General features: G+C 35.9%; 1 protein-coding gene across 2 annotated transcripts in view; it reads left to right on the forward strand.

Moving 5' to 3' along the window:
* COL11A1 (collagen type XI alpha 1 chain) overlaps positions 1 to 11470 on the forward strand; it is a 161869-nt gene that overhangs the window by 1156 nt on the left and 149243 nt on the right. The window lies entirely within an intron of this gene.

Here is an 11470-nt window from a genome sequence, read left to right on the forward strand (position 1 = left end):
CCGGGGCCCCTGGGCGCGCCTGGGGGCCGCGCTGCCTGCGCCGGGGGTTCTCCTCTCGCTGGGCGCCCGAGCACCGTGCGGGGCGCTCGCTTCTCCCGGCGGAGACGTACACTTCTTTTCAAGTGTACTTATTCTTGTTTTCACGAGGGTTTCCGTTTCTGAATTTCCACCCGCTGAATCACTAGTGGGAGCACAGCGGGGGGATCAGGCTTTCCGTTCAGCCCTGCGCACCTGGGCACGGTTTGGACGGTGTCACATCGATCAGGGATTCCGCCCCCTGCTGGCCCCCTCTTCTGACAGGGGGTCAGATTTCATCCCTGTTGCAATTCCACGGGCTCCAGTGCTCGTACACCCAGGATGAATTAACCTCGCAGAGCTTCTGGGACTTGGCTGCTCATTACTGTCTTGAAACTAAATTTATGCAAGAAGAACTCTAGACAAAGCCATGATAGATTTTTATGCCACTTTTCATGTGATCCATCACTACAGAACTGACTCTGTTAACCATACATAGATTATCTTCACATGGTGAGTTGGATTCAGAAAAAAATTTAAATGAAAGTCTAGAGCCAGGCAGCCCAGAAAAAAATTCAGCAGAAGTTAGCTGATATTTACTGAAGTATTTTCAGGAATATTAGGTGTACTGATTTGTTTTTGAGAGCTGTAWTGAGAATGAAAAAATAATTTAAAAATCTTTTCCTCTGGTCTCCTATATAAAGGTCATCTCAGAAATGTAATTCAGATTTCCCATGTTTGAAACATTCTGAACAGAACTCAGTACTTCAACCTTCCTGATGTACAGTATGCCATTTGCTTAGAAACTACAGGGAGCTGTGTGTTTAGGGCTTGCTCTGTTATTGAAGTCAGTAAGAGTCTTTCCATTGACTACAGAGGGAGTAGAATTTGACCTAATTTCCCTAATGGAGTACAASGGAGATATTTCTGAGTAGTCTTTTATGTATTCTAATCTTATTTAAAGTGGTTCAAAGATAAAATAGGATATACTGATTCACATTTGAAAGTAGGAGAGGGAAAATACTGAGAAAACAAAATAGCATACTAAGGGGGTAAAAAGTAAATGCAAATGATGCAATGTTTGATTAGGGTAAAATATGAATCATTGACCTTATAAGCTCTGTTAAATCCTATATTCTTTGATTTTGATTGTGTTTTTATAAATTGCACCTACATAAAGAAACTTACATAGTGCATTCATATAAAGTGCTAATCGCATAGTAATGAATTCTTTTAAGACCACAATCTGTTCCATTTACAGAAACCTCAAAAAATTCCTAAAATTCTTGACTTTTTTTCAAGTTTCTTTTTTTCAACATAAAGAAAGACAAATATGGGGTGTCTTTCATAGTACCAAGAAAGCAAATGTGGAAGTTTTCTGATTGGGCTCCTGAGTTGTTCCTTCTTTAGACAGAAAAAGTTATAGAAGTTAGAAGCTGAATGGGGAAATTAGTGACTCATATTTGGTCAGCTCAGTGCCTGCTAGATCTTAAACAGCTCTTTTTAGCAAATATTTTTGCTTTATGACTTGGCAAAAGTAAACAAAATTCAATATTTTAAAAGACATCCTTTGATTTTCTTTCTCCCTCCTCACCTTTAATACTAAATCTGTTGGTAATGTGTTTGGAATGAATAAACTCATTTACTCAAAATGGCATGGCTTCAACACTATAAATTTTGGTAACAGTCTGGCATCAATGCACTATTGTGATACTGATTTAAATTTCATCAGCAAGAAATGAAAAATCAATTTATAAGCTTTTTCAAGCAAATGGAAATCCAACTCTTACTATGGGTACAAAATGATATTAAGAATCCTACCTGAAAAAGAGGCTATGAAGCTATATGCAGAAAATACATTTTGGACCTTCTGTGTGAGTGAATCTATGTCTGGACAAGCAGATCTACTTCTAATATAGTGTGCATATTTTTTACAGTCRTCTTAGGAAATACAAAGATTCCTTGTGCTTCCCCCAAACATCCTTGGAAACTAGTGGGAGTTCTAGGTTCTCAAATAGTCAGTTCTCAAAACTGACTTTTRGTGATGTAAAACTTTTAACTTATAGATGCAGTTTTAAGGTTGTAACAATGTAAAAATTTTTGTCATTCCTTTATTTTACAGTAACATTTTTGTGCATTAATTTTAGTTTAACAAAATGCCATTAACCTCCAGAAACAGAAGGAATACAGAGGATTCTGAGGTAGATAGTGACAAAGTGAGCAAAAGTGATTTAATCAAAGGGAGATTTGATTAGATTTTGAGTAGCTGTTAGTGGATCCCAGCTGAAAAGCTTGTTTGAGTCCCAGGGATCAGCAGGTGAAATGGTCCTGTCTTCCCAGAAAAGTCCAAAGAACAACTACCTGCATGTGTCTGCTATATAATTCAGATTTTTTTTAAATTGTTTCTAAAGTAAAGTAATTATTTCAACCTCAATAGACATCTGACAAAGAAAAAATGACTTATGTGTTATAGAACTAAGGCTAAATGAAGCTGTTTCWTTTTACTAGTTCTGCAGGAAAGAAAATGAATACTTCCTGACTTTAATTTTTGTGTACATCTTAACAAGTGTAACTTGCACACAAAGGTTAGGTGATTTTGGCTTTATTGTCTAGCAACTATTATTTGAATGTTACTAGGAAAAAAAATTTCCTCATATAAAACTTGTTCTGATGCTGTAGTGTTTTCTGATTGCTGAATTAAAAAAAAAAAAAAAAAAGTTGCTGGTAAAATTGGTGCCTATGGCAGTTTTAAAATGTAGCAAAGGAGTGGTCATAATCAGTATGGCAGTTGTTTTGCCCATAACTATTCAATCCCCTCTAAATAGGGCCCTTAATTCCTATGGGGTTGCGGTGTAATAAAAGAGGCATGACATTACTGCTGAAGTGAAGTTATACCTAAAACACATTGGAGCAATTATGTCTCTCCCAGATTTGTTTTGTACAGTGGTGAACAGTAGGGTTTCCATCTGCCAGCAAGATTAAGAAGTTGCTTTTCTTTCCTCAGTAAAGCCCTCTGCTTCTTTTCAGAAGAAATCYTCCCAGCATTTATAAATTTATCGTTATTCTGGCTATTTGTTGATAATAGGGGAGAATAAACTTAGCAGAGCTTGGGAGAAATCTGTATTGCTTTAGGAATGTGAAGTCTCATACAGTGATAAAGATTTGCCTGATGAATGGACACAGTAGAGGACAGTGGCTTTAAAGGAATTAGATGAACACAGATGCATATTGTGAGGGCATATAACTGTACTACTCAGAATTAAATACCAAGTTTACAGACTGTAAATGTAAGGATTAATTGTTGACTTTGTTGTTACAATAGTAGTAGAAGCTGGCAGCACTTGAATTCTTTTCAGCACATTATCACACATAAGGGGTTGTAAAAATCTTTGTAAATTCTAGATCTGGGACTTCAGTGCATGTCAAAGTGTTAATGCATACAGTGTGTGAAATAAAAGTTTTTTGGCAGAGCTGATATTAGAGGGGCAAAGTGCTTGCTACCAAGTTGAATTGAAAGAGGTATTATAAAATATGATTTAAAAAAAAAAAAAAAAAAACTCTGAAGACCCTGATCCTGCCATGAATGATATCACTGGCAGGTAAAGCCTGCATATAATAAGGATAAATCTATGTTACGAGTCAAATCATGCTTACCTTGTTAAAGTCTCACTGCAGTCTAAGTTTTACTGACTCTGCTATACCTACTCACTTGATATATCTAATCAAAATATCATAGTAATCTGGCAGATTAACAAGCATTCATAGTGGGGAGAAAAAAAGAAGAAACATTCAAAGTTTTACARTCTTGCTGTCTGGTAAAGTAAAATTTATTCTCAGTCCTATTCAATAGGATACAGAATTGGAGTTGATTTGCTTGCCTTGCTGTCAAAAAGGGAGTTATACTTTTAACATCATGCTATTATGGTAAAATTTTCACCTTCCATGATTTAAAAAAAAATCATTTATGTTTATCTAGTTAAATAGGATTCTCTAACTGCCAATTAAATAGGATTAGTTTAAATGGCACTACTTGTAAATGTTCTCCTTAGCTGTGCTTTGCTTTCTAAACATGATTTTATGCATATAGCTAAAAAAATGTGCAAACATTCCACATCTGAAAACTCTTTGAAACCTACTAGGATATTTCTGAATAAATACCTCTTTGTTTATCTACAAACCTTTGGTTTAAGTGTCCTCAATCTCTTTCATATTTAACTGCTGAGGGCACACCTTGTCTCTTACTGTAGCAATGACCATTTTTAGATTGTGTCTCTTTTTGCTATGGTAATAGAAACATGATACTCCAAGAATTTAATACTTGTTTTGCTGATTTTCACAGTTGGAAATACTGCCTCCACTGTCTGTCCAAAAAGAATTTTTTCAATGTTTAACAGAGGCCTCAACTTAGTTAGACACTTGTGCTGCAGATCTGGTATAATCCGCTTTGATGCAAAATAGGAATAACTCTACAGAAGTTTTGAGACAGAGCTTAAAATATTGTAAAATGATGAATCAATACACCAGATGATTAACTGGCCCAATATTTTATAAGTAACAAGTGAAACACTTTATGGAGTCAGGATCAAGTCTTAAATGCTCATTTGTAGTCAGTACAAGTGAATAAGTAATAAAAGTACAGAGTAACTAAACTATCTAGTCTGAAATGATTAAAATGCCACCAAAATGCCACCAACCAAGAGCTTGATTAAATGATCTATTTTATAAATAAGCTGTAGGTAACTGTAACAACTAAAACAACCTTTCAAAGCATATATTTGGCAATGTATGTTCAGTTAATCTTATAAATTCGTATTTGAGCATCTAAGAATAAATAGCTTGATTTACAGGAGCAGCGTGTAGATTACTTTAGGCAGTTTAATCAGATTCATTTTTATGTCTTGAAAATGCTGTGCCTCGCATTTGCAACCTGCAAAATAGAGTTCATATTATCCAGTTCTGTAAAGTGCTTTGGTTAACACTGGTAAAAAGTGTTGGCAGTTTCATGATGTGCACTGCAGAACCAAAGCTGAGATGCTTGGTCCCAAAAAGGCGTATTCTGTTATGTGCCCCAGAGAGTCTCAGTGCAGAGTAGGGAGACAGACAGTTCTCAGACTGCCAATCCTGAAAGCCACTAAGGAAGTGCTGCACTGCCCAGAGCCAGCAGTAGGAATTGTTAAGGACAGAAGTGTCTGAACTTTCTTTGGGGCTTAGACACCTGTGGCAGAACTGCAGGGTATCATTGCTTGGGACTTGAGACCTGCAGTGAAATGGTAACAAAGTCTATTCCTTCTAAGAACGAGGAAGCTGAATTAAGCCTTTTGAATGTTGCACACTCTTCAGTTCTTGCTCTTGGGACTTTACTTCTGTAGTATTGCTTAACAGGATCCTGCAAAGTATCCTAAATGTCAGAAAACTGGTAGTCTGTAACAAATCCAAATTCTAACACTACTAGTAAACTCTTCCCTGTTGACCATTTGTGACAATGGCAGTATTTATTGTTCTTTATGTTCTTGTAAGTTTAGCAGTAAAATAAATTGCTGCTAATTATTGATGGAAACTAGACTAATTATCTGGAAGAAGGAATGCAAGGAGGGAGGGAAGAGTTATCAGATTTCACAGTAGGAAAACTGCTGAAATAGCTTGACAAATGGCAGCTAGAATAAACCTGTGTAGAAGAACTTGATAAAATCTCTATATAAGACTGATTTGCAAAGAAAATCTTTCCTCTCTTTTTCTGGCCTGACAGCACTGTTCTAAGAGGTCAGCAGCAGAAATTGAAGCTTAGCCACCTCCTCATGAGAATTTTTCTTGTTCATGAAAAATATTTTTAACTCTTATCTTTATCAAACCTTTGGCCTCCTAATAAGTGTTACTTAGAATCAGTAACATCAGAGTAGTTTTCAATTTGGCCACTTGTAGAATGCATGGAGAGCCCTGAGAATCAGCACTTACAGTTATGAAGATTCAAAATTTTAAGAAAAGTCACTAACTGCAGGCTATTATGCCTTTAATAGATACCATGGTTTCTAAAAACTGTGGAAYAGTCAGTACTTTATATAGAGACTTCTAAATATATACCTAGAAATCTAACCATAGGTGTCCTATTTGGAAAATCTTTTACAGAAATATAAAAAGTCCCTTCATCAGTAGCCACCAAATACGCATATTTTAGCCTACTGGGCTATATTAGCTTCTACTCTTTAAATGATCTGGTACAGTAAAATAAAACTGGACTAAGCTTTAAAAACACTCTACTTAGGATTAAAAATGAATGTTTCAACACTCTTAAGGTTTGGTTTTGCAGTATTTCCAATGAAACAGATTTTACTGGCAGAATGAAATATATTTCCATGGAAAAATATAAAGTAAAATAATAATGATTTAGAAACAGTCTTAGTCTTAAAAGTCTCAGATAATTCCTTTTTATGGGGATAAATTAAGTTGTTTTCTACTACTGGCTTGTCTCTTGCCAATTGTGAGTAAATGACTTTGTTATAGGGTATTTCTGTGGTCACTTCTGATGAATTTTCGCTTTTACRTTAATCAAAAGAAGGACATTGCTGATGGAGAATGGTAACTTAGGAAGAAAATCAATAATGTTAATTATATTTGAAAAGAGAAAGATCATGGTTACTAAAGGTATTACAAATAAAGCAAATGGTTGCACATTGAGTTTTCTAAGACATAAATGTAAAGTAAATGAACACTGGTTTGTTTTTTTTCATTGAGTTTTGTTATTATTTGCTTTTTAAATATGTCTGCTGCCATACTATCCAGGATCATTTTATAAATAATGTAGATGAATGTAACCCATAAATGGAGAAGGATCATTGTGCCTGAACTCTCTTAAAAAAACTTAAGAGGTTAAAACCCAGGTGTTACCTGACCAAAATCTAAATATCAATAGAGTTTTAACTTTTGTGTTTTATTAGGCACCTGAACAAAAAGAAAACTTTTTTTAAGCCTAAATGAGTCATCCCCTGATGGGAATGAATTCTAGAGTCAAAGGTTACCACAGCAGTCACCTTACTCTCATGTCAATTCTGGACAGCTTCATTTCAAGGCTTCACTTTTTTATTAAAAGTACAGGAGCTGATTGTTTTTCTCTGTATCCCCTATCTACCATAAAAGTATGTCTTGAACTGTTCAGTCATTAGTTAACTGGCACTTCTAACTGCAGCTAAAATTATTTGATATACAGCTTGAAAGAGAATAGATGCCAAGTTTAGGATCACCTACAAAAAGGTTCAGGTTTTAGATTCTAGCTAAAGATTCTGTGTGGCTTGCAGCAAGTTCTACACAGAAGAGAAGAAAATTCAAGGCGGTGGGACTTCCTAGATAAGAAGCACAATTGTCAATTTGATTTTTCTTGGATATCTCTTAAAAGAATAGTCAAATTCCCTCAACAGAACTCTCATTTGAATGAGGAATATCTTTTAAATCCACATGTGTTGAGGACCACTGAGAACAACAGTGATAGGATCACTTTAGATGTTTGACCTCTTAAGATCTGACTAAGTTAGACATGAAATACTGAGTGATATCCACAGTAGTGGGGAAATGCAGTCACTCTCAGAGTTGACCTGTAAACTGCTTTTCAATAGAGCTTTATGTAGGAAAGGATGGTTAGATTTTTTTTTTTTTTTTTTTTGATAATTAGCCTGTATAGATCAAAAAAGGCATTTTTGAGGAAGCACTGCAAAAGTATGCTGAAAATCTATTCTTCAGCAAATAAAAAATTTCTAKTAGTGAAGTGTCTAGGTCATCCTACAGCTAAAAATGGAACAAACGTGACACTGAATTTGTCAACTGATTTGCAAGAGAAACAGACTAAAATTACTGGCCAGATACTGTGAGTGRATGCTAATATGTATGCTGACGAACAGCAGCTCAAGCATTTCATATGCTTAAGTGTAAATTGATGGACACATACACATTAGCTGCCTGGAATGACTGGGGACAGAACTTTTTACTTAGTTGTATCTGTGGAGCTCTGTTTGTATTGCATTTAATGACCATGCTTAATACTTACATTAATGTCTCTGACTAGACTAATTTGAGTAAACCTTACCTAGTTGCTATTTTGATGTTGTTTCCATCATTTGGTTCTCTCTCTCTCTCTCTCTCTCTCTCTCTCTCTCTCTCAATAGTACATTGATACACAAGGCTCATGAGTCAGGGTTCTTCTCATGTTTTTCAAAGAAAAATTAATTTTAGGTTAAAACTCAGAGAGGCTTCTGGTCCAAAAACGTTTTAAAAATTAATATAAAAATAACTCTGGCTCTTTCAAAACTGTTTCAGAAACAGACTTACTTAAGAAGCTTAATTGTTTAAGGTTATAGGCTAATTTCAGAAACTGATCATATGGAAAGATGTTATTTTACTGGTTTCCATTTTGTTTTTTTACCTCTGGCTTTGCAGCCAGAAAACTGGCTAACTGGCTGTAGTAGTTGGCAGAGGTAAATAATATGTGGTAGACCTTGGATAGATCCAAATGTTTTGGTTTCACATTGCATCACTTTGGCTATATACAGCAAAGGCAGCAAAGAGTGCTTTAGCACGCATGTGGAATTTTTGGATTGTCATTGCAGTTGGTGAGCAGTTAGAAAACTGTAGCTCTTAAAAGCTTCTGTTGTAAATCAAAACCTATTCATAACTGCAAAGTTGTTAAAGATAATTAACTTTACAAGGTGATTATAGCTAGAAAGGTGTGTGTGTGTGTGTACATATATATAACACATATGTATACACACACACACACTCCCCTATATATACAAACATAYTTTTATGTATGTATGTTTTACCCTTTCATCCAAAATAGCTGGTGTAGATCCAAAGACATATTTGCTAACATTAGATGTTTTGAGCCATCTTTCTTGTGTTCCATACAGTTGGCCTTTGGAGGGTAAATGGGTTTTGTCACAATGCAGAATTTTAATAGTGGCTGCTGAAGCACAAATAAGAGTCTTTATTGTCTGTCATTGATCACTTCAGTTTGCAATGATCTCTGTTACAGATAGTTTACATATAAACTGAGAAAATATGATTATATACAGTTCAGGTGTAATTATCAACTCCTTTTGCATTTAAATAAATCCTGATGCCAAGAACCAGGCCTGGCCATACTAAGTCAGATTCTCTTGTTTCTAATACACCTTGTCCTGTACACATAATGTGAATCACTTTATCTAAGGGTCATCTGCTCACCTACAAGAAGCATTCCCATACAGAGATGTGGAATGATAAGAATTTATTCTAAAAAATTGGGATCCTCTCCCTTGAGAAGGCGTCTTGGTGTCCCATGGTAAATAAGCCATCAGCACAGGTTGTGCATCTAAAGCTTCTGCATTGTTGTACAACTTCCAGTCCTTCATGCCCTTAATTCCATAACCTGTGTTGCTGTTACCCAGAAATTCCTCTACAGGCAGTTTTTGCCAGGAGAAAGGGAGAGCCACATTAGGTAACAGATTCCTGGTCAGATATATCAGGAAATCAGAGTGAAAGAAGAGATTCCTCTCATCCTATGTAATAAGTGATGATTATTTATTGCATTCTAACATATTAAAAAATAAGAATATGCTGTTTTGCCAGCTTCCACTTAACTCCACAAATAATCACATTGACAATTCACTACTTGTTAAGTATTATGCAATATAAACTCTCTAGAATTTGATTCATATGTATAGTGTCAGTATCAGTGTTAATAGAGATCACAGAATAGTTAAGATTGGAAGGGACTCTGGAGATCGTATAGTCCATCCCTGCTCCCTCAAGCAGGGTCACCTGGAGCATGTTAGACAGGACCACGTCCAGGTGGGTTTTGAATATCTCCAGAGGAGGAGACTCCACAGCCTCTCTGGGCAACCTGTTCCAGTGCTCTGTCACAGTAAAGAAGTTCCTCGTATTCAGGTGGAACGTGCTGTGCTTCAGTTTGTGCCTGTTGCCTCTTGTCCTGTCGCATGGCACTACTGAAAAGAGTTTGGCCCCATCCCCTTGACACCTCTCCCCTTCAAGTACTTGTAAGCATTGACAAGATCCCCCCTCAGCTTTCTCTTCCCCAGGCTGAAGAGGCCCAGCTCTCACAGCCTTTCCTCATAGGAGAGATGCTCCAGTCCTCTGATCATCTTTGTAGCCCTATGCTGAACTCTCTCCAGTAGCTCCATGTCTGTCTCAACCATTTACGGTTTATGGAAGGAAGTGAAAACTCAGATATTTCTAACTGTGAATATACAATCAAAATGTACAGATATTTACAGAGTTTCTTTTCAATATATAATTGCATTGTCTTATGTAAAAGCTGTCGTAGGTAACTCTCTACTTATGTTGCTTTAAAATGAATATATCTTCATGTCAATAGGATGTCTAGGCTTGGAAATGATGACAAAAACTGGAGATCAGTTTCTTCATGCATTTTCTTCAAAAAAACAAAAAACACATGAGGTTTTCATATAACAGTGTGATCCAGTTCACAATTACTTAAATCCTCTGTCTTGTAGATGCTTCTAATTTGTTTGGCAAGACCTGGATCAGAATCATATTACTGAACTCACAATATTTGATGTTTTCTTCTTTATTTTAAGCAGAGAGATGAAAGCATAGGTGTGTGTTTTAGGTGGGTTTCCTTTTCCTTACTTGAGATACTTTTGCACAATTTTGGTACCATTTAAAGTAGCTTAGAAGATTTTACATCTCTGTCATTGTGGCTCCTTCCCCCCCCCCCCCAACTAACATTTTTACTTAATCCATGTGGAAGAAAGCTAAAGGGAAAACAAAAGAAGATGATTAAATATTGCTTAGCTGTTATGTTTGTTAGGAAATACTCTGAACCTGATATTCTCATTCATACTAGTATAAATGTGAAAAGTTCATTGAGTGAATGGATTTACTTCAGTTATACCATGATAATGAATACCACAATTTGGCTCTATAAGTTTAAATATTAAAAAAAGTTATTTCTGTGCTTGGGCTGTCACATTATTAAATGTATCTAGTGCTTTCACGTCTTTATTTTTGAAAACAAGGTACTTATGCTGTAGCTAATGAATTAATTCTTTAGCATGATGAAAAATACTACAACACCTGTAATCTTATCTCACACAATTCCATCTTTTWAAAAAAAAAAAAGAGAGAGAGAGAGAGAAAGAGAGAAGTTATATTTAAAGAATATCTTTCCAGATACTCCAGCACTTTTAAACTCTTCTCTTCCAGGCACTTTCCCATCTCTTCTGGGCATAGCCCATTAGTTCAATCAAAGTTGTATATATCTCTTTGAACTCTTTCTTGAATCAAGGACATATGCTGCTGAGCTTTGCGCTAGGATATTAGGGAGGAGAACGATCCTTAGCAATTAGTTCTCTATCAGTGGACAAACAGCACAGTAGAAACTTGCTTTTTGAATGTGGTCTGATACGAGATATTCATCTAAAAGTGAAGGATTTGCCCTGACAAACAGGCT

Source organism: Rhea americana, unplaced genomic scaffold, assembly GCF_003343005.1.
Source record: "Rhea americana isolate MKP2758 unplaced genomic scaffold, rheAme1 scaffold_272, whole genome shotgun sequence".
Lineage (NCBI taxonomy): Eukaryota > Metazoa > Chordata > Aves > Rheiformes > Rheidae > Rhea > Rhea americana.